A 23,916-nucleotide genomic window follows, 5' to 3' on the forward strand; every position below is an offset into this window, starting at 1 on the left:
GTACTTGTCACCATTGTCTCACTAAAGAACCTTTATGTTCTTTTTGTCACATTCTCCACAAGAGCCTTCAACTCTTAGAATCGACTAAAAACCTCATCTTTGTTCTTCAAGAAGTATATCCAGGTCTTCTTGGAGAAATCATCAATAAAAGAAACATAGTACTCATATCCTTTGAGAGACTTCATCGACATCAGTCCACATACATCTAAATGCACTAGATCAAGAACACCCTCAAATTTGGTATCGCTCCTTGGAAAAGATGCTTTCACAAACTTTTCCAACACACATCCCTTCCATACATCATCATGCTTTGTGCTCACCTCTATAACACCTATCACTATCTCACAAAGAAATTTAAGTGCTCCACAATGAATATGGCCCATCCTCCTATGTCATAACTCTCAAAGATCTCTAGGATTATTTCTACTTATGAGTGCCTTAGGAGTATCAAACTACAACCTATAAAGGTGACCACTCCTAATTCTAATAGTTATGGGTGATTTCCAATCCTTATGCTTAATCAACACATGAGTCCCTCTAAAGAGTACACTATACCCCTTATCTTGAAGAACATATACAGAAATTAGATTCATACCTAAGCTAAGAACATGCAACAAACCATGAAGTGGAATTATCTTCCTATTCTCCCTTTAAAACTAAGCAATCCCTTTCCCAACTAGGTTGAGTTTGGACAAGTTTCCCGTAACAATCTGGATATTGGTGTTCCCCTTATAATTGGAGAAGTACTCTCTAACTCGTATCACATGAAATAATGCCTCATCTATATATCAAAAACACTGTGAGGTTGAACTAACCAAACAAGCTATGAGTGCAAACTCATCTTCCATTCTACTAGCGAGTTCTTTTGCACTTGTTGAAGTTGCTACCTGCTTCTTTGCCTTCTTCTTTTTTGAGCAATCACTGACTTAGTGACCATACTCATGACAACCAAAGCACTTGACTTTACAAAGGTGCTTTTTCTTCTCACTTTGTGAATTTGATCCTTTGCTAGACGCCTTCTTTTCTTTCCCTTTTCCTGCTAGGGAAACACTTTCATGTTCCACCTCATTTTTCTGACTCTTGTTGGCCTCATTGACAAGACATAGTCTAAAATCCTCCTGAGTGAAATCAATCCATAGTCAATCCCAACTTGATAAGGTGCATCATCCATTAACAACTTGAACAAAGAAACTCCACTACTTAGTAAACCCATTTAGGGCTATTCTCACTAGCTCGTCATCACTAAGACTATCTCCAACAACTGTTAACTCATCCTTGACAAGTCTAATCCTGGTGAGGTAACTTGTGACATCTTCTCTTTGGTTCATCAGGGTATTCTTTAACTTTTCTCTAACAATCATCTTCATGTTGGTGGTAGCATTCTGGTACATATTCAAAATGGCACCCCACATCTTCTTTGATGTATCTAGCTCTATAATATGTGGAACAATATGATCCTTGACACCATCAAGGATTATCGTCCTCACCTTGGCATCATCCTTCTTGTATGTTGCAAGTTGTTTCACATTTTTAGGTATAGGTACAACACTGGTAACATAATTGTTAATACCATTCTCTTCCAACAATAAAGAAAGTCTAGCCTTCCAGACACCAAAATTTGAGGCACCATCCAATCTATCTCGATCTCTCACAAAAGCTGAAGCCATCTTAAGGGATTAAAGCAATAATAAATCTAAAGAGATTAGGTTTTAATAAACCCTTAATTTCTTTACTAGGATAGATTATTTCTATGGGGGGTTGGGGGTAGCACCCCTGCAAGGTCCTAGGGTAGCACCCCAAGTGTGCTCCCTATCACATTACAGGGCGGGGTCAAGAGGCAATGCCCCCCAAAAACCAAAAATGCCCTTATATTGTAAAAGGCATAGGCTACTATTTTTCTATTATTCTAGCACTAATTTTGTAAACAAAAAAAGCTTGTATAAAAATGCTTAGGGTTAGGGATTTCATGATGAATGGTGATATTGTAGCTTCTTTCAACGGTATTGATCTATAAGGGATCACAAATCATAATCAATTTGTAATCACTGGATAATAATAATATTGGACTTCTTGTTGGTGGACATAGCCTAAGGATTGGGTGAACCACGTTAACTCTTGCTGTCTTGTGCTCTCTTTTATGCAATCTACTATTTTTTGGTATTGGTTATATTTGCATGTAATTGTTATTTATGTCTGAGATTAATGCTAACATTCTTTACCCTCAACATTGCTCTAATACTCTATGAAAAAGAGCTATTGCAATCATTGATTATTAATCTCCTAGCTTGAAAGATTATTTAATTTTCGAAAACTAATTCACAACCAAATATTGAATAACAACACAATTGCAAGTTCACAAAAATTATGTGAAAAGAAATTTGAACACAGTGACACAATATTTTTGAACAAAATTGTCCTTGGAAAAACCCCTAAGGGAAAACCAGTTCTTTAGATGGAAAATATATTAATCTTCAACAATATAAGATTTACAAAAGAATCCCTTGCCTCTCACTGGCAGAACTTTGACAAACTCCCATTGTCTCCCGCTGATATCCCTCACTACTGTCTCAATGCTAGCATTGCGCCCTCACTCTCGCTATAAGATTATTCACTTTCACTACAAATGATTTCACAAAACTTGATCTTCTACTTGATCTGCTAACAGTGCAAATACATCTGCTATTACTACAAATTTGTCTTCAAGACTTGATCTTCAAACTTGATTATTACAAATACCACCTAGCCCTCCTTTTATTCTGCTCTCGTTGAAAAGAAAATAACGACTGACATTGGCTGAGATAAAATAAATCTTAACAACCATAATTAAATTGGTTGTAAGCATCTAATAATTAAACAAGTATTTAATTAACCAAGGTTCTCGGTAAAATAAATAATTATTTAAGTAGGGCTAGACAACTTTCTCGCTACAAAATTTAACACTAAGGTCATGGGGAATGTGAGGACCCTAGGCAATGTGAGGTAAAAGGCAGAGTTATCAAGAAATTAATAAAAGTTAAGGATTTGGGCATCCTTAAATCACTTCTATTTCTTTTCGGTACATGTGTATGTATACAATTATTTTTTTCACTAATATGGGGTCTAATTGTAGACACCCAAAACTGGACAGACTTGCAAATTTACATTTAACACGCTTATTATTCTTCTATTAATTATTAATTCTTTAATTATTAATTAATCATCTTATTTCTTCTATAATCAAATCTTTGCATCATTTAATCATTCCATAATTTTAATTAAATTAATTAAATTTATTTAATTATTTAATCTTTAATTAATTGATTATTATCAATTCATTAAATTAAGTTTCCCACAATTTCAATAATAATTATTGATTTTTTAAATTAACTAATCTATTCCTCTTTATTAAATTTAATTTAATTTCATCTTCGTTTCACATCAATTTCAATTTCTAATTAAGCCGATAGGCTTATTGTGGGAGCTTTGCTCCTCAATTTGCTTTTTTTGCATGGAAATGTTGTAAGACTGGACGGAAATATTGTAAGACTTCACGGTTTTATGATTTTTCGTTGATCTAAAAGACTCAGTTAAAAAAATTTGGAGTTTCCTTTATCATTGTTACTTTTGTAGGAAAGTTTGTAACTTTTATTTCTTCTTCAAAAGTTTCTATTTCTTCTTCTATTTAACTTAAATGTTTATCAATTAACCTATTTTTTCTCTCATTTCTGACATTGTGTAGGTTCTATTGGATTTCCTATCAACAATTTTGGTTATTTTATCTTCTGTGCATGTTCAATTTTTTTTCTTCATATATGCAATTATTATAATGCCATAAGTTTATATACTGGTTTAAATTGCTTGACAAGTTTATCAAAATAATAAGTACATAATGAGTAGTTACAAAATGTATGCATATAGATTATAACAAGTTTATATATTCATTTGAATTGTTTGACAAGTTTCATATAGTAATAAATGCATAGTGAGCAATTACAAAATGCATGCATATTGATTATAGAGAAGTTGAGGAAGCAAATAGAAATGGTAATACATGCATGACAAAAAATAAATATGAACAAGATTAAATCATATTAGTTTTGTTTCAATTTATATATTGTTCAAATCATTTTTGATAGCCTCAATTTGATTTGCAAATATATTCATTTCTAAATATATGTACTCATAAATCTGTGTTATTTATGAAAGATCTTAAAAATCTATTATTTTTATTATCAAATATATTGGCAATGATTCATATTTTTTTTAATAAATCTTAAAAATAATAAATATAGTTAATTTATATACACATTTTGATTTTAAAATTAAAAAATTAAATTATCTTAAATTAAAACTTGAAATGCATAAAGTAAATAGAATACAAAATTTTAAAAGATAAAAAAAGATTGCATTTGTATCTAGATTTTATATTTAGAACTGTTGATTAAGAAAAAAATATTGAAAGATTGTTTTCATATCAATTACAATTTGAATTTATATGCATCCAAAAATATAAAATAGAATACAAATATTTATATTGTTAAAAAATATATAAAATTTGCATTAAATCTAGATTTTTAGTTTTTTGGTTTTAAATTTAAGTTGATTCATTTTAGAAAATTGAAAATATAATTTAATATAATTCTAATTTTTTAAATAATATATAAGGAAGACGAAAAATTAAAATATATATATCTAGCACATATATATTTATATTTTTTTGATTTAGTAATTATTAAGATAAAAATAAAATGTATGAAAAAATGTAGTTTACATATCTTCAATAGATATAGACATATTTCCTTTCTAAATAGGTTTTAGTTTTAAATTTTTAGTTTAATGTTATCATTTGATTTTTTACACAAAAGTAATTTCAAATTTAGAAAAGCTTGTTATATACATAGATTACTTTCTATATTTTTTATAAATTCTAATACAAATGTTGTTTAGAGTATAAATATAAAATAATTGCTTTCTTATCAATAAACATGCAAAAGCATAAAATAAAGTAGAAATGTTTTTAAAAATAAATAAATATAGAAAGGTAACATTTAAGTATAGATTTCAATTTTTTAGTTTTTAATTTATGTTGATTCATTTTGAGAAATAGATATAGAACTTTATTTAGTTTCAAAATTTGAAATGATTTACAAACTAGAAGAAAAATTAAAATATATATTATACAAATTTATTTCTATTTTAAAATAAAATCATTTGTATTTTTTAATTTAGTAAGTATTAAGATAAAAATGAAATGCATGTAATTAAATATTGTTTACATACCTTTAATAAATAGAGAGATTTTATTTGTATCTAGGTTGTAGTTGTAAAATTATAGTTTAATTTTATAATCTGAAATTTTTTACATTAAAAGGATTTGAAATTTAGAAATGTTTGTCATATATGTAAATTAATTTCTATTTCTTTTTTATTTTAATAATTTTCACAATTATTTATTTATTTAAAATAAATTATTTTATTTTAATTCCAACATAATACATAATATAAGAATTTATTTACCTATATTATAATAATGTATTCTAAGATCATCATATTCTCACAACTTATAGAGCTATCCATTATGTAAATCCTAGCAATAACCATAATCTCAATCCTAACTATAATCATAATCCAAATTTTAACAATAATCATTTTCCCAAACCCTTAACCCTAGGCTAAACATTAATCCAAACTTTAACCATAATGTAACTACAATGTGACAAGTTTATATACTAGTTTGAATTACTTGACAAGTTTACCTTAATAATAAGTACATAATGAGTAGTTACAAAATGTATGCATATAGATTATAACAAGTTTATATATTTGTTTGAATTGTTTGACAATTTTCATATAGTAATAAATGCATAGTGAACAATTAGAAAATGCATGCATATTGATTATAGAGAAGTTGAGGAAGCAAATAGAAATGGTAAAACATGCATGACAAAAAATAAATATGAACAAGATTAAATCATATTAGTTTTGTTTCAATTTATATATTATTCAAATCATTTTTGATAGCCTCGATTTGATTTGCAAATATATCCATTTCTAAATATATGTACTCATAAATCTGTGTTATTTATGAAAGATCTTAAAAATCTATTATTTTTATTATCAAATATATTGGCAATGATTCATATTTTTTTCAATAAATCTTAAAAATAATAAAGATAGTTAATTTATATACACATTTTGATTTGAAAATTAAAAAATTAAATTATCTTAAATTAAAACTTGAAATGCATAAAGTAAATAGAATACAAAATTTTAAACGATAAAAAAAGATTGCATTTGTATCTAGATTTTATATTTAGAACTGTTGATTAAGAAAAAATATTGAAAGTCAATTACAATTCGAAATTATATGCATGCAAAATAATAAAGTAGAATACAAATATTTATATTGTTAAAAAATATATAAAGTTCGCATTACAAAACCAAATTGATTGCATAAGAAGACAGATAAGAAAAGATACAAAACCAAATTGATTGCAGAAGGCATTAATCGGTACAAGGAAATTGACTAGGGTTCATAATTTTAAAATTAAAAATTTTGATGTTGAAAGAAGATTTCTTCCAATTAAAAAGAGAGAGTTGCACAGGGAAGCAGACGTCGTACCATAAGATTTGCTAATTGGGCCTCATATTAGAAGAAAGGACTTCTCAATTTTCAATTTATAGTGGCTGGTTTTGGGTTGAGGCTAGAAAATCCTCTACCAATTTAAGTGTTGTTTGTAAAAATGATTTGATTTGAACACACCTAGTAGATTTTGGGTAAGATGTAAGTCCCTAGAATAAAATGATACAGAATATCCAGATTGATGGAGGCTTTTTAGTTCTAAAAAAAATACTTTTAGCCCCTAACAAAAATATAACAATCAATAAGAATGATGAAATTAGTCAACATAAATAAATTTTAACAATAAATCATTTTCAATTTTGGACTATTAAGATATTTCTTTTTTTTTAAATTAATTGTATGCCCGTACATTAATTTGCAAGGACTAATAACAATGTACAAAGCTTTCTAGAATAACGAAAAGATTAGCTCACCAACATTGAAATATATATATATATATATATATTCCACTAATTGTCAAATTAATTTAAAAATGTTAATACAAAATTATAGTATACTATAAAATTAAAAAGTCAAACGTATTATTTATTGAAATAAAATAATAGTATATTAATTGTAAATGAATATATATACAAGTCCCTTATTCAATTAAATTATCAAAAGTAAAACAATATTATTAAATTTAGTTACATGATAATAAATTTAAAAACTATGTACCAATCAAAAAATTAAAAATTAAAAACTATCAAACATAAATATAGTCCAAATTGATTTTAATAATATGTTAAACTTTTTATAAAAGTGGTTCCTACTTTTAGAAGGATTTTGACTTCTGTCATACATAGAGTCCCACATCAGAATTATTTTGGCAAAGGGCGTGATAGAAATTTTGCATGGAGTATTCATTTTTGTCCTCACTATGGATCTTCTTGTTCTCTTGTACCTTGATGATGGATCATGTAGTAAGATGCAAAACATTGATGGTAAAAAAACTCTACACAATCAAATCCAGAAATTACGTACTTATACTGATGAATCATGTACTATGATCCAAAACATTAATGATAAAAAAACTCTACACAATCAAATCCAGAAATTACGTACTTATACTGATTCTGTTTGTTCTCCACCATCTCCCAGATGTATGTTAAGGCTTAAGAATTTATAAATTCCTTTCCATTTACCACACCCAAGAAAATGTAATATGCGGAAATATTTTTTTTTGATCTGCTAAATTCTTACTCTAGGAGAACACGTTAAAGCATGAGCGAAAGGATTTAATTGTTGCTCAGGCACAATTTGCCATGAAAAGAACATTGCAGTATGATCACTCGTGTGTCTTCTATAGCTAGGGACTAAAAACCTTAATAATTTAAAAATTAAAACATATGACATAAATACAATATTGACGGTAGTGCTAAGCACTCTGTGATCCTGCCATAAGTTTAAAGTGCATAGATAGAACTCCAACCCCAATGACACAAATGGTCTTAATTTCTAACTCCGCTTCTAAAACTAGAAAGAAAATTACTCAACCCATGGTCCACGGTCATTTTTCACAATATAAATGATTGCCAGAGCAAAGTTATGTGTCCAAAAACTCTAAACTAAATGTTGGTTCTGCAATTATCACATTAATTGACTCACGGAAATGAGACCACTCTTTTTTCAATTGCTCGTCACAGATCACATCTGACAAAGACTTAAGGCCATTAACCATTCTAGGAAGTTTCTTGATTTTTTTGCAGTCACCCATGTTAAGAATTTTGAGTCTCTCCAACTTATTGAAGTCACGTGGAAGAGCCTCCAAGCCTTGACAAGGAAATGTAAATTTCCAAGTTCATAAATTGAGGCTGGCAGTTCTTTGAGATTCAGACAAGGAACTAAGCTTAGCATGTAATGCCCCACTCGGGAACCCAAGAGAAATAAACCTAACATGTTACAATGTTTACTGAACTTTTTTTTTTTTTGAAGTTTAAACAACATCAAGATAACATTAATGCAGAAGCAATAAGAACATACACAACAAATACACATTTGCAATTACAGATATAGTTTCAATTCCTCAAAGTTTCCTTTACATTGAGTCACATTTAATAATTTTAAATTAATTAGTTTAAGTTTCCAAGTACAATGTCTCATGATCATAAAGAAATAACCGATACAAGATCACATAAGCAAATGCATAAGTATAATTAATACAATGAAATTACATCCAATTAATAACATCCACTGCACATGTCACAGGGTATGTGAGAAAAGATACAATACATCAGAATACATGACAATATATATACATCATCTAAAAAGAAGTCTCTGAGATAAGGAATAAGGATGATAAAGGTACATTTTCTACAACAAACATCCACAGCTAGCAATGTGAAGGGGGACCCAAATGGTAAGAAGGCACTACCTCCCGACCGCGTGGCTACCTAGTCAGGCTTCCACTCCCACCATGCAGGGAAGATAATGAATGATCCACATACGGCTATCAAACATAAAACATTCCTAGGCATGGAATTCCTAATAGCCAAAACTACCTCAAAGGTAACACATGCTACTCAAGAAGATAAAATAATCTGAAAGTAAGAACACTCAATCCAATACCAACACATCATAACAAAACATCATACACAAACCAAGTATAAACCAAATGCCAAGATCATAATATAAAGTCAATGAAAGATAATCACCTCAAGTCAAAAACCACATGTCAAAAGTACAACATCCATGAATCACCAATCATCCTCAATGAAAGTAATAACCACAATAAACACATCCAACAATAAATACACCACCAAAAATAAGTACACCACATCCAACAATAAGTACACCACCATAGATACACAAAAACTACAGAGGAGACTTAGGCTACATACTAGGGAGTGTCATCATATGGTTGCTTGAGTTACCTTGGACTGATCTCTTAAGAGACCCCGGACCCTCAAGCATTGAGTTACCCAGGACTGGTTACTTTGAACCCCGGACCCTCAACATCACACATATGGAAAACTAGAAAGCCCTCTCAAGAAGACAAGGCACTCATCTCATTCCCATCCTTAGTCTATACAAGCACTAAAGGCATGGGTAGATCAAATATCTCTAACTTATCTTTTTAGTGTGTTTTCCCCCCATAAATTTTAATCACTAGGTTATCACTTATTACATAACTTGCATTAGGTTACCCTGGTACTGACCACTTTGGGTCCCGGACCCCTATGCAAGCCACTCCCAAGTCATGTACCTAGACAACCTCTCCTAAGCACATAAAAATACAGTTGTGTCCCATACCACAACACCCATAAAGATCAAACTCGGTTCCTTAACAGGCAACCTGATAACAAGATGGATCAAACTAAATCCAAATACACATAAATGCTCACAAAACTCATAAGTATAAAACTCCAATTTGAATCACAAGAATCATCACAACATCTAGCCACATAATAGTATCCAAGAAATCTCACAAAACCTCTGGTGTACATCCTAGACTGGTCGACATCTAATCAACACCAAAATCCAAAAGTATAGACCATACAAGCAAAACAATACAGTTTTATAGTTGGGTTTGATTTGAAAAGACATAATAGAGTCAAAAATAACGTTTTCAATTTGCATTTCAATGAACGTTTAAGTGAATAAGATTCTCAATTTATTAAATTTGTTATTATCGATAATTTCAATAAGTTCAATACTTGATTCAAATAACTTACTTATATTAATTAAACTTAGTTCAAAGGATTTTAACTAATTTAATTAATACATATATATTTTAAGCAAAACCATTCTAATAATATTTAATTAATTATTAACTAGATAATACCAATAACAATACTAATTAATTAATTATAAAAATAAATAAATTTTAATAACATTTATTAATCAAATTCATTAATTAAAATTTTGTTGAATTTAATATATTATAAAAGAAATTTATTAATAATTATATTAAATATAAAATCGATTAATAAAAATTATTGTAAAAATCTTTAAAACCTTTTTTTTTTTTTTTTTAAAATATATATATTTATAATATTGTTGCGTGATTAAAGGCCCGCTGGCCTGTTTCCTATGGCAGCAGGGTACCCTGCTGCACGCAGCAGCAGTACAATTGCTGCCTACAGCAGCAGACGTACTAGTTGCCGCGGCTTATTAAAGCCGGCAGTAGGTACGGGGGGGTGGGGTATATCCCAACCCCTTTTAATATTATTTTTTTTTAATTTTTTTTTTTTTTTTATAATAATTTGTAAATCATTTTTTTTTTTTTATAAAAGGATTTGTTTATTATATAAAATTTATAATTATAAAAAGTTTATTAAATACTTTCTTTCTAATATATAGATATATATCGTTTAACACAATACTCCCCTTCTATGATCACAGTAAAAAAAATGCAAATATATATACATATATATTCTTTGTTTATAAATGATTGAAATTTTAGTCTAATAGGAACAATAAATCAAACCCTTCAAATTTTCAATCCCAAGATTTTCATTTCCACAAACAAACCCTTTCTAAATTTAAATTTCTAAATTTCAATTTAACTCAAAAGCCTAGATCCCGATTTATTTCCAATTTCTTTCAATTGTAGAATGAGGTTATTTAAATAGTTTTTCAATCCGGATTCACAGATGGAATCAAAAGAAAAAGATGTAGAACGAAGGGTGGCAAGATTCATACAACGAAATTTGAGAAATCAATTTCAATAAGCACGAAGAAGACAGAGATCCGAAAATATTTCTACAATGGTTCACAAACCCTACCTTGATCTGATGCTAACAATCTGGTGAAACCCTTGCTAATCCAAACCCTTCAAAGCTTCCAAAGATTTCTTTGTTCCCCTTTCCAAAAGTGTGTTCCCTTTCGTTAACTCTAAAATCAACCTTTATTTATCTTAACTTTCATATTTTCATGCACGTTAAATGGATTATTAAATCTCTTTATTTAATTTCCACTCAACTTCTATTTTAATCAATTTATAGCTTATAAATCTCATGCGCCCTTAATGCGATTAAATATCTTTATTAATTTCACATGTTTAATCTTTTCAATTAATTTCTTTTATTTTCAACTCATGCATAAATCATGCGAACTATAATTTTTATGATAATTAAATATCTTTTCACTTTTAATTTCATTTTTAGAAACTTAATTGATAAAATATTTATTAACTTAAATAACAATAATATTTAGCATTTATTTAAAAATGCACTCTAAATATATTATTATTAAATTAAATAAATATAATCACGTTCTAAATTTAAATTTTAACTTTTATCTCCAATATTTAATTCTCTCTTATTTAATTACTTCATTCATGCACAATTAATTTCCTTTTTAAAATAAAATATTCTTTTATTATTCCTTCATGCACTTTAAGCGAATCATTAAATTACTTTATTTAACTTTCCACTTTACTTTACTTTAAATTAATTTATTAACTTTAATCTCATGTGCACATTATTAAATTATCTTTATTCAAGTTCACATTTTTTTTTAATCTTTTAATTAATCTCTTATATTTTAAACTCATTCATGTGAACTTAAATAGTTTTTCATAATTTAATATCTTTTAACTTCTTAATTTATTTTTGAACGTTTAAATTTGATAAATATTTATTAACTTAAATAACAATAATATTTAGCATTTATTTAAAAATGAACTCTAAATATATTATTATTAAATTTACTAAATATTATCACGTTCTAAATTTAATCTTAAAACTTTTATCTTCAATTTAATTCTTTATATTTAATTAATTTCTCAATTAATTAAATATAATTAAATATTCATAATATCATAATAATTTTCCATTAAATTAAAACATTAATTTAATCTTTTAATTAGGTTTAATTAATAGAAATTCCTCAAAGACTCACAAAAAAACATACGCACAAAATACTCATGGGTTTAAAAAGAGTAGACAGTCTGTTACGAGTCCTTCTTGCAGGACAAGTATTATAGGCTTATGGCTAGGATTGGACCTGATCATTATCTTCCCATTCTTACCATTTGAGTATTTTGAATTGGGCACGCTCATCCTGGCGATTCAGGGAAGTCGATGTCCGGTACCTACATCCTGCATAAAAGACGAGCATATACATGTATATAATATATCTAAACTAAACAGACAATGGCAGGGAGTGGTTCATCGTGTAGATCCCGACTAGCAGGTGACTACGACTCCCTCCCTTAGCCACATCAAACACGTCAGACAGAAAGATAAAATAAACATGCACACCATACACATGCAAGTATGGGGTAAGTATCGTAAAAATCACAAGTCTAACATCAAATTCGTACATATAATAATGCATCTCTATCAATACAACATAATCATCATTAAAGACATCACTAACGTCATGTGAAATGAAATCAACAAGTATATATGTAATCCAAAACATGAAATAATATCATAATATTGTAAATCCAATATCTCTAAACTAATCAATGCATAAAATCACCCAAAAAAAATTTGACAATGATAACAGAAATGCGAACTAGGGGCAGGCACTACATCCACCCCCCCTAGAATTAGGCTTACTCCTGGAAGCCCATTACAAAGAAACATGAATCAATACAAAACTAAGGTCCACGATCGAGGCAATTGGTCGCTCTATGACCATATTGTCCACAAAAGTAGCAATCTCCACTAAAGCCCCCCTGAGCTCCAGGTGCACGCGACTGGTCACAACTACCAACACTAGCATCCTTACTGAGAGCTCGAGGAACTCGATCCAACCTATTGCACATACTACGCTTCCAGTTGCGATAGTTCCCTGACTGTGAACCACCACTGTTACCATGGAAGAAATTTCTTCCTGGCTTCTCCTGATTACCCTTAGAGAAGTTAGGAGAATTTCTAGAACTTCCAACTCCTTGAGACTGGTTGTCCCTCAATGCTCCTGAATAAAGTGCCCCTCTAGCCTGAACACCTGGTAGGCCACCTTGGCCTGAAGTCGCACTCACCTCAACCAAAGTAGCTCGCAATATAGCATCCTTAAGAGTTTTAGGTTGGAAAACCTTAACACCCCCAATGATGTTAGCATTAAGTCCTCTAATGAAATGTTGGACCATCAATGGTGAGCTATCACTAATTCCTGCATAAGACATAAGCTCGAAGAACTTCCACTCATACTCCACCACAGTCTTGGTACCCTGTCTCAAATCATGAAACTCATCTGCCCTCTGAAGTTGCCACTACTCTGATAGAAATCGCTCACAGAAGTGTTCATGGAACAACTCCCATGTGACAATTTTCATATTTATCCCAAGTTTCTTCTCCTCCATATTCCACCAAATCGCTGCAAAGAGCTCTAAATGGGTAATGGCATATCTTGCTTTGACGTTGGAGTCAAAGTTTTGCATGGAAAAACATCTATCTAGAGCAATCAACCAATTCTCAGCATCATATCCAGTACCTTCTCCATTGAAAGGTTTGATCTTGACCCATAATAGGTCCTTCATCTGGATGGATTGGCTAGACCGCCTGTTGCTCTCTAGGATCCTCCCTCTAGGACTCATGGACCTAACTATATCTCCATGCTCTGAATGATGAGCTCTATCTTGTAACGATAGGTGTGCTAGGATCTCCTTGACCAAGTCTCTAGTGACCGGTCCTTCTGTATCAGCATGATGCTTAACACTATAATCCTCTCTAGCCTCTTCCTGAATAGGGTCCCCTGAATGGACCAAGGAAGGAATACGGTGACTAACTCTCCCATGACTTCTACCATGACCTGAGCTAATACCCCTAGCAATGGATCTAGAACCAGAAGTCATCTCTCCTACAACACCCAAACACAACAACGACATCTAAGAATCCATGATAACCATAGGGTCATAACATACTGACATAAAGCAATAATCTAGAAAGTTTTATAAGTTTTCTAGTTCCATTTTTAGAATCTGTCTCATTTCAAAGTTTTTTGTTCAATAGTTTGATTTCAAGTTTGATGTCAATATAAGTTTGTCGTTTAAATGCGTTGTAAGTTTACTAATTGCTCAAGTGATGGCGCACATAATGCCCAGAGTTCCCAATGTTGAAACTCAGGCTCTGATACCAGATGTAACGCCCCACTCGGGAACCCAAGAGAAATAAACCTAACATGTTACAATGTTTACTGAACTATTTTTTTTTTTTGAAGTTTAAACAACATCAAGATAACATTAATGTGGAAGCAATAAGAACATACACAACAAATACACATTTGCAATTACAGATATAGTTTTAATTCCTCAAAGGTTCCTTTATGTTGAGTCACATTTAGTAATTTTAAATTAACTAGTTTAAGTTTCCAAGTACAATGTCTCATGATCATAAAGAAATAACCGATACAAGATCGCATAAGCAAATGCATAAGTATAATTAATACAATGAAATTACATCCAATTAATAACATCCACTGCACATGTCGCAGGATATGTGAGAAAAGATACAATACATCAGAATACATGACAATATATATACATCATCTGAAAATAAGTCTCTCAGATAAGGAATAAGGATGATAAAGGTACATTTTTTGCAACGAACATCCACAGCTAGCAATGTGAAGGGGGACCCAAATGGTAAGAAGGCACTACCTCTCGACCGCGTGGCTACCTAGTCAGGCTTCCACTCCCACCGTGTAGGGAAGATAATGAATGATCCACATACGGCTATCAAACATAAAACATTCCTAGGCATGGAATTCCTAATAGCCAAAACTACCTCAAAGGTAACACATGCTACTTAAGAAGATAAAATAATTCGAAAGTAAGAACACTCAATCCAATACCAACACCTCATAACCAAACATCATACACAAACCAAGTATAAACCAAATACCAAGATCATAAGAGTCAACGAAAGATAATCACCTCAAGTCAAAAAACCACATGTCAAAAGTACAACATCCATGAATCACCAATCATCCTCAATGAAAGTAATAACCACAATAAACACATCCAACAATAAATACACCACCAACAATAAGTACACCACATCCAACAATAAGTACACCACCAGAGATACACAAAAACTATAGAGGAGACTTAGGCTACATACTAGGGAGTGTCATCACATGGCTACTTGAGTTACCCTGGACTAATCTCTTAAGAGACCCCGGACCCTCAAGCATTGAGTTACCCAGGACTGGTTACTTTTAACCCCAGACCCTCAAAATCACACATATGGAAAACTAGAAAGCCCTCTCAAGAAGACGAGGCACTCATATCATTCCCATCCTTAGTCTATACAAGCACTAAAGGCATGGGTAGATCAAATATCTCTAACTTATCTTTTTAGTGTGTTTTCCCCCCATAAATTTTAATCACTAGGTTATCACTTATTACATAACTTGCATTAGGTTACCCTGGTACTGACCACTTTGGGTCCCGGAGCCCTATGCAAGCCACTCCCAAGTCACATACCTAGACAACCTCTCCTAAGCACATAAAAATACAGTTGTGTCCCATACCACAACACCCATAAAGATCAAACTAGGTTCCTTAACAGGCAACCTGATAACAAGATGGATAAAACTAAATCCAAATACACATAAATGCTCACAAAACAAATCTCATAAGTATAAAACTCCAATTTGAATCACAAGAATCATCACAACATCTAGCCACATAATAGTAACTAAGAAATCTCACAAAACCTCTGGTGTACATCCTAGACTGGTTGACATCTAATCAACACCAAAATCCAAAAGCATAGACCATACAAGCAAAACAATACAGTTTTATAGTTGGGTTTGATTTGAAAAGACATAATAGAGTCAAAAATAACGTTTTCAATTTGCATTTCAATGAACGTTTAAGTGAATAAGATTCTCAATTTATTAAATTCGTTATTATCGATAATTTAAATAAGTTCAATACTTGATTCAAATAACTTACTTATATTAATTAACCTTAGTTCAAAGGATTTTAACTAATTTAATTAATACATATATATTTTAAGCAAAACCATTCTAATAATATTTAATTAATTATTAACTAGATAATACCAATAACAATACTAATTAATTAATTATAAAAATAAATAAATTTTAATAACGTTTATTAATCAAATTCATTAATTAAAATTTTGTTGAATTTAATATAATTATAAAAGAAATTTATTAATAATTATATTAAATATAAAATCGATTAATAAAAATTATTATAAAAATCTTTAAAACCTTTTTTTTTTTTTTTAAATATATATTTATAATACTGTTGCGTGATTAAAGGCTCGCCGGCCTGTTTCCTGCGGCAGTAGGGTACCCTGCTGCACGCAGCAGTAGTACAACTGCTGCCTGCAGTAGCAGAGGTATCGGCTATCGCGGCTTATTAAAGCCGGCAGCAGGTATGGGGGTGGTGGGGTATATCCCAACCCCTTTTAATATTATTTTTTTTTATAATAATTTGTAAATCATTTTTTTTTTTTTTTTATAAAAGGATTTGTTTATTATATAAAATTTATAATAATAAAAAGTTTATTAAATACTTTCTTTCTAATATATAGATATATATCGTTTAACACAATACTCCCCTTCTATGATCACAGTAAAAAAAATGCAAATATATATACATATATATTCTTTGTTTATAAATGATTGAAATTTTAGTCTAATAGGAACAATAAATCGAACCCTTCAAATTTTCAATCCCAAGATTTTCATTTCCACAAACAAACCCTTTCTAAATTTCAATTTCTAAATTTCAATTTAACTCAAAAGCCCAGATCCCGATTTATTTCCAATTTCTTTCAATTGCAGAACGAGGTTATTTAAATAGTTTTTCAATCCGGATTCACAGATAGAATCAAAAGCAAAAGATGTAGAATGAAGGGTGGCAAGATTCATACACCGGAATTTGAGAAATCAATTTCAACAAGCACGAAGAAGACAGAGATCCGAAAATATTTCTACAATGGTTCACAAACCCTACCTTGATCTGATGCTAACAATCTGGTGAAACCCTTGCTAATCCAAACCCTTCAAAGCTTCCAAAGATTTCTTTGTTCCCCTTTCCAAAAGTGTGTTCCCTGAAACCTGTGTCTAAAAACTTGTCTCCCAAAAATCTCCCTTGAAAAATGAACCCTCAAATTTTGATAAAGAGTTCTCTTCCTATAATCGGGGCACTAATTGTGTGTTTACTAGAGAGGTCTCTTGATCCCCTTTCGTTAACTCTAAAATCAACCTTTATTTATCTTAACTTTCATATTTTCATGGACGTTAAATGGATTATTAATCTATTTATTTAATTTCCACTCAACTTCTATTTTAATCAATTTATAACTTATAAATCTCATGCGCACTTAATGCGATTAAATATCTTTATTAATTTCACATGTTTAATCTTTTCAATTAATTTCTTTTATTTTCAACTCATGCATAAATCATGCGAACTATAATCTTTATGATAATTAAATATCTTTTCACTTTTAATTTCATTTTTAGAAACTTAATTGATAAAATATTTATTAACTTAAATAACAATAATATTTAGCATTTATTTAAAAATGCACTCTAAATATATTATTATTAAATTAAATAAATATAATCACGTTCTAAATTTAAATTTTAACTTTTATCTCCAATATTTAATTCTCTCTTATTTAATTACTTCATTCATGCACAATTAATTTCCTTTTTAAAATAAAATATTCTTTTATTATTCCTTCATGCACTCTAAGAGAATCATTAAATTACTTTATTTAACTTTCCACTTTACTTTACTTTAAATTAATTTATTAACTTTAATCTCATGTGCACATTATTAAATTATCTTTATTCAAGTTCACATTTTTTTTTTAATCTTTTAATTAATCTCTTATATTTTAAACTCATTCATGTGAACTTAAATCTTTTTTCATAATTTAATATCTTTTAACTTCTTAATTTATTTTTGAACGTTTAAATTTGATAAATATTTATTAACTTAAATAATAATAATATTTAGCATTTATTTAAAAATGAACTCTAAATATATTATTATTAAATTAAATTAATATTATTTCGTTCTAAATTTAATCTTAAAACTTTTATCTTCAATTTAATTCTTTATATTTAATTAATTTCTCAATTAATTAAATATAATTAAATATTCATAATATCATAATAATTTTCCACTAAATTAAAACATTAATTTAATGTTTTAATTAGGCTTAATTAATAGAAATTCCTCAAAGACTCACAAAACAACATACGCACAAAATACTCACGGGTTTAAAAAGGGTAGACAGTCTGTTAGGAGTCCTTCTTGCAGGACAAGTATTATAGGCTTATGGCTAGGATTGGACCTGATCATTATGTTCCCATTCTCACCATTTGAGTATTTGTAATAGGGCACGCTCATCCTGGCAATTCAGGGAAGTCGATGCCCAATACCTACATCCTGCATAAAAGACGAGCATGTAGATGTATATAATATATCTAAACTAAACAGACAATGGCGGGGAGTGGTTCATCGTGTAGATCCCGACTAGCAGGTGACTACGACTCCCTCCCTTAGCCACATCAAACACGTCAGACAGAAAGATAAAATAAACACACACACCATACACATGCAAGTATGGGGTAAGTATCGTAAAAATCACAAGTCTAACATCAAATTCGTACATATAATAATGCATCTCTATCAATACAACATAATCATCATTAAAGACATCACTAACATCATGTGAAATGAAATCAACAAGTATATATGTAATCCAAAACATGAAATAATATCATAATATTGTAAATCCAATATCTCTAAACTAATCAATGCATAAAATCACCCTAAAAGAATTTGACAATGATAACAGAAATTCGAACTAGGGGCAGGCACTACGTAGCACTTGAAGAGATCCTGCAAGCTTCCCCAGATTCTCAGGAATCTTGCAAAGTTGATGGCAATTTGTTATAGACAGTGTTTTCAGTGAAGTGAAATGTCAAATACCAACAGGAAATTCCTCAATATCCTCATAGCAGTCAATATTAATCTCTTCAAGTTTAAGCAGCTTTGAGCACACTTCAATGTGCAATCATCCCTTATCAGTGCTGCAGAGACTTAGTGAGAGCTTCCTGAGATTTTCTAAATATTGAAAATAATCTAGATCAGGGACAATCAATTTTTCAAGCCGAAGGCTCTTCAGTTGAACCAATGAACTAAAGGTTGACATGCCGTCAATTTTAGCCCTACAGGATTTCTGGTTGATTATGATAGGAATTTTCAACCGAGACATTTCCTGCACAAATGGTGGAAGGAAATATTCATTTCCATCAAATATCAATACAAGAGCACGAGCCTTCGGAAACTCCAACTTAGGCCATTTATTCTCTTTCATTGGACCTGCAAAAGTATTCAAAACCTTTTAAAGAAGGAATATATATATTTTGATGGGTCTCACTCATTTGCTTGAACCCTGATACTTGTGAATATCAATGAACCAATTTAAAGCAATCAACCTGTGCGAATGGCAATAATCTCAGCGGCTTTTATATCTCCATGTGAGGGATCTTGCCAGCAGGAGAATGTAGATAATCTCAACCTTTTGCATATCTTGTCATTTTGGTTGTTGTCCGCAGATTCTGCACAATATATAGCCAAACGCTGCAACATATCATGTTGAACTGAATATATCTCACAATTGCTAGGAAAGCAAGAGTTAAGATGCATTCAATCTTCAGTGAGACACCTTTTACAAGTTCTCAAAATGAAGTAGCAACATCTCAATGATTAATAATTTTGAGTTGAAGTAAAACGATTATATGTCCAAACTCCATTTAGATCATGCTGGAAGAAATGGGAGATTTACTCTTTCGGCTTGATGATCACTATCTATATCTTTTTGCTACATATTTCAATGCAATTTCAACAAAAGAATCTAAAAGAAGACACTCACCTTGAATTATGATTTAGCTATACGAAATTCAAGAGCACTCTTTTTTCAAGATCAAGAAGAATCATTGACGCATGCTCTAGGCTTAGGTTGTGAACATGAATCCAAATATCAAACAAAGCATCAACAGGGATTTTTTTAACTTCAGGAAACAATATCAAGTCCAAAAAGCATTTTTTTGTATCATTGTCTAGATCTTCTATGCTCAGTGCTAGGCGCTTGAGAACATCCTCTTCATAAGATCTAATATTGATTTGTCTTCCTTGTGAAATCTGCCTTTTGGCATATTCCCAATATGCATTTTCATTGTATTTATGTAAATAACATCCAATCACCTCCAATACAAGTGGTAATCCTAGACATTCTTTTGCTACCTATTAGTATAGACTAGTTAGCCCCAATATAATCTCAAAGGGTGGCCTTCAGATCTACACATATTGAACTAAATGAACCATGCTTCTTAAATTGCAAACATGGAATGGATAGCAGATCTACACAATATCAGCTAGCAAAATATAATGTCGTATTATGGCAAATTTAGTAGACTTCAGGTTCACTAAAATCAACAAATGAGACGTAGATAGACATAGGTATACCTCTTGGACTGGTTGCTTGTTGAACTGTCGATCTGGAATGCTTTCTTGTCCAAAGGCCCAATAACAAAAGAGGGATAGAGCATCTTCCTCTCCAAGAGAAGACATATAATGAGTGCTATCAAGGTGTATGGAATTGACACTGTGCCTAACTGTAACAACAATCTTGCATCCCTCTGCTTCAAACAACAGTTCTTTGAGATTAACATTTGGCCCCACATCATCTAATATGACTAGAATATTTTCTCGCTTAAGCCTGAGTATTTCTTGAAGAGCCTCATGAATGGTCTCACTCTGAGAATCAGGCAACGGTTGATCCCCAGTAATCATTTTCCATATGTTCTCAAGAATCGTCTTGTTATCTAGTAGCTATGAAACCGTTTGAAAAATTATCTTGTCTCCAAAACGTTCTAAGAAGAAGAATGGAGAACGTAAGGTCAGGGAAATCAGAAAAGAATGCAAGGGTCATTTCCAATAGATAGACAAGTATAAGTAAGGTCTCATTAGTAATTAATTAATAAACATAAATAAGTTTATTTGCTAAATTGCTAATTCATTGAGTTTGTATCGTATTTGTTTTGTTTTTCTTCTCCTACTAACGGCAGTTTTTTCTGCGATGTGGTGGCCAATAAATTGCAAGGGTTGAGCACATATGCAGATTCGTAATCACTGCAGCAATATATGAATTCTTTAAACTCTCCCAATACTGCTGTCATTAGAATGCATTGGGAAGTAAGTTAGGATCAAGATATTGAAATTTGACTTCTTTATTGAGAGGTTGACGAGCAAGTCTAATCACGATTCGGTGATGTTACCAATATACACAAGTGTGAACACAAAGAGCATACTACAGTAAGTGAGATCAGGTCTTATGTTCTAGTCTCCCTAGAAGTTTAATGTAGGATTGTAGCCAGGCTAAAAATCCCCACGCAACTTTGCCAACCAGACTAGAAGCTCTAAACATACCACTTCCTCATTGGAAACATTTTCTAACTTGTCATTTTGATATCAGAGGACAAGCCCACTTCCCAGTGAAAATAAAAGCTATCCTAAGCATAAGTATTCTGCATATTGGCCACTTGACCTGATAGTAAGGTCTTGATAGATCAGGGGCTTGAATGGATGGATCAAAGATGAGAAGGGGAGGACAGATGCCTTCACAGGAGTGACCAAACAGGATAGCTTAAGAGGAAGAGGAGAGCAGAGCAGAAAAGAGTATAGATTAAGGGGAAGAAGAGAGGACTACACCAAGTAAAGCAAGATGATTAATAACTTCTCTTCATACACGTAAAAGAGGAGAGGAGGGGGTTATTGAAGGGAAGAGAGGAGATCTGAATGGTTGTTAAGCTCTTTAAGAAGAAGGAGAGGAAGAGGATATATTGAGAAGATGGGGGAGAAGATTGCATTGACATAAGCAAGTTGAGGATTCAATTGCCTTTAAGCACTTCAATGAAGACAGAAGAGAAAGAGGGGAAGGGGAGAGGATTTCACATCAAAGGTGGAGGCATGAATGGTGTTCAGAAACTTCGAGGAGGCGAAGACAGATCGAGCGGAAGGAGAAGAGAATCTAGAAACCCACATTAAGCGATGAATCATTTTTAGGCACTATGAGGAGGAGAGGATGGAAGAGGACTATCCAGCCTTGTCAACAAGAGATGGTTCACACAATGAAGAGCTCATCAATAGCAGACGAGATACAATTAACAAATACCAATGGAAAAGGATTCCCCTGCTTGACTAACTGAGGAAGATTTCCATGCTAGAGCAGCTCCCTAACTTAAGCATGAGATTATATACTTAAAAAGGAGGTTGAAACATAACCTATACACAGAGATCACCACAAAACAGAGGTAAATTGTCTCATCACACCATGGTTAAGGTTGTGGGTATGATTGATGTTTTGAATATAGGCTTATTTGAGTGTGATGGAACCTGCATCCGATTGCTAAAGTGATGCACATTTTACCTAGCAGCGAAATAGGTTGCCCAACACTTGGGCGAATATAGCCCAACATTAAAATAGCCTCCTCTTCTCAGATCTAATTCCTATCAAAGCCCAGACAATACAAAAACAAGTATTTAACAAAATTCCTTGATTCAGCACAAATTTTTGTGTGGGTGTGTGTAAATGGTTAACTTATGGTTTCAGCATCCCTCCCAAGAGAAACTCCCAAAAAATGTATTTTATGAGATTACTTGATTCAAAGAGTAAATATATGGTCTACTTATGTTGGATATCAGAATCCCTGCAGAGAGTAGCAACCAAGGTTGTTTTGCCACTGCCTGCAATTCCCATCACTCCGATCTTATTGAAATTATCTTCAAATAACCGCCTTTTCAAATCCCCTACTTGATTCTTTAAACCCACACTATGTTTGGGTAGTTTTGGAATGTATGAGTCTGCAAATGAAGATGAGGGTTGCGAGCATAACAATCCCTCACTCACCCATTGTCCCAATTTTTGACAACCTGAGAGAAGGGTATCGACACCCGCATCAACAGGCCTAGAGAAAAGCGTTTTAACAACCTCTCCAGTAGCTCCTTGAACAAGCGCGAGAACATAGGTGAAAACCATTTTATTAGTGTATCAGGGGTGATTAGGGCAGCCACTTATTTATCAATGACTCCTAGAGGGCATATGCACTGAGTTATGGTGCCAAAAAGGTGACAAGGAAATTTTATTTTCCTATTTTAAAAAGTGCATACGCACTATAGAGCGTAGACGCTTTTAAAAAAAAAAAAGTATATATGATGGGCTGCAAACCCACAGCCCATCATTTTCATCAGCATTTTCTTCTACTCCTAGAGCGAGCAGCGCATACGTGAGTTGAAGACTCAACATTTGCACCACTATTTGCCAAAATGCCTCCTCGTCGACGAAATCCAAGACCACAAG

General features: G+C 31.5%; 1 pseudogene; it reads right to left on the minus strand.

Annotated features, from left to right (window-relative positions):
* Positions 1-93: 93 nt before the first annotated feature.
* Positions 94-23,595, minus strand: LOC149555828 (putative disease resistance protein At5g47280; annotated as a pseudogene).
* Between the last annotated feature and the right edge of the window lie 321 nt (positions 23,596-23,916).

This window comes from Cupressus sempervirens, chromosome 5, assembly GCF_028749045.1.
Source record: "Cupressus sempervirens isolate cs-2001-9-10 chromosome 5, ASM2874904v1, whole genome shotgun sequence".
NCBI classification, from domain to species: Eukaryota; Viridiplantae; Streptophyta; class Pinopsida; order Cupressales; family Cupressaceae; genus Cupressus; species Cupressus sempervirens.